The sequence below is a fragment of the Phalaenopsis equestris genome, unplaced genomic scaffold (assembly GCF_001263595.1).
Source record: "Phalaenopsis equestris unplaced genomic scaffold, ASM126359v1 Scaffold224420, whole genome shotgun sequence".
Lineage (NCBI taxonomy): Eukaryota > Viridiplantae > Streptophyta > Magnoliopsida > Asparagales > Orchidaceae > Phalaenopsis > Phalaenopsis equestris.
This window is the reverse complement of record NW_018242500.1, coordinates 56576-58216: the sequence shown is the minus strand read 5'-3', so window position 1 is coordinate 58216 and position 1641 is coordinate 56576. Positions and strand designations below refer to the sequence as shown.

At 33.6% G+C, this 1641-nt stretch overlaps 1 protein-coding gene across 1 annotated transcript in view; it reads left to right on the top strand.

Annotated features, from left to right (window-relative positions):
* The window catches only part of LOC110037750, a 148746-nt gene that overhangs the window by 95250 nt on the left and 51855 nt on the right, over positions 1 to 1641 (top strand). The window lies entirely within an intron of this gene.

Genomic DNA, 1641 nt, shown 5'->3' with positions numbered 1-1641 from the left:
AAACCAGGACACCTCCACACTCCACCAAACTTCAATTGCTTGTGCCCACACATTCACAAGAGTGAAAGAAGCAAGAGCCTCATCAAATCCCCCTTCCACAGAGCCTCTTCCATAGCTCTAGACCAACGCCTGAAAACGAGCTTGGTCAAATTCACACCTAGACTTCACACCAAGACCAGGGACTTAATCCATAGCCTCCTTGGACCCCAACGAACATGCCAAGCACCTCTAATAGAAGCTTCCCTTCTTAGAGCAAAGGTATAAAATTCCTCCTCCTCTCGAGCTTGTTTTGATCCTCAATTTACTTAAGCTTGATTTCATGGCACCTTAACCGTATGGATGTGTTCGTCTCACTTAGACGAGTCTATAGGATCAAACCTGAAGTGATTTGGTTGAGTCTAGGCCGAGATCTTAAGGTTTTAGTGTGGACGGGCACGGGATCATTCCATTGGGGACAATGATGGAGAGCCGTTCGATCAAGCGTGTATCAAATGAACGGGGGAGATCGAGACAGACAGCGCTTTGGGACATAAACCGAGGGCCGAGTCAACAGCTACGTGGACGACGGTGTCCAACCAGAGCGCGCCACGCATGCCTTCGGAGCTGCCTAGGATCTAGTCAGCACGCGCTATTTAAAATAATAAATAGGGTTTTTTTCTGTTTATTTAAATTCCCTTAACTTAGAAAATCTATAACTTTGTGTAGGAAAATCACAAAAATAAAATAAAAATATCCTCTTGCTCAGTGAACAGAGGAGAATAATGTGGAATAATTTTCATGCCCATTTGATGCATAAAATATTATTAATTAATTAAATACTATCTAGAATTATTTGATTCTCCATGCATATTGACACATCACCTTGACTTGAAATTTTGACACATTGTAGCCTCTACAAGGGGGGAACATTCTCTGATTTTTCCAAAGTCAGAGGAGGTCTCTATATGGAGATCCATATTTTTCAAGTTATTTAAAATCCTAAGAAAATTTTGGAAGGTCTACTATAACGTTTTCAAGCCTAAGTGACTATTTTGGCTTTATTTAATCATATAAATTAAAATATTCCTCTGAAATTTATGTGCTATATTTTGTTAGGCTTCCTATGATCGGAGCAGCTTATGAAAAATATTTTGATGATTTGAATAATTTTGTACATTTATGTTATTAATCAAATATTTTTACCTTATATTAATTTATTTAAAATAAATATAAATAAAAAATTGACAAAATTAATTCCACATTGTTCATGAAAATCATTTCAACTCACTCTAAAAATTATTAAATTAATATAGTTAAAAAAAATTATAAAAAATAGTTTTCTGAGTTCCTTGTGATGAGGTGCATTTAATAAAAATAAAATTTATTTTTGTGAAAATATTTCATTTTTAAAGTATATTTTGAATTAAAACTAACTAAAATAAGCAAAATTTTCAAAAAAACAAAAAATAGTTCAAAATGTGTGTAATTATTCCCTGATCACATGGGACGCCTTAAAATATTTTTCCAGATTTTTCTAAATTAAAAATAATTTTCTTAAGGCCTAAAATGTTTTTTCCTTACTTTCTCACTAAAAAAATTATAATAAATCAAGGAAAAATTAGAAAAATATAAAACTTGTTCCTCTGAGTTCTCTAACCTTGA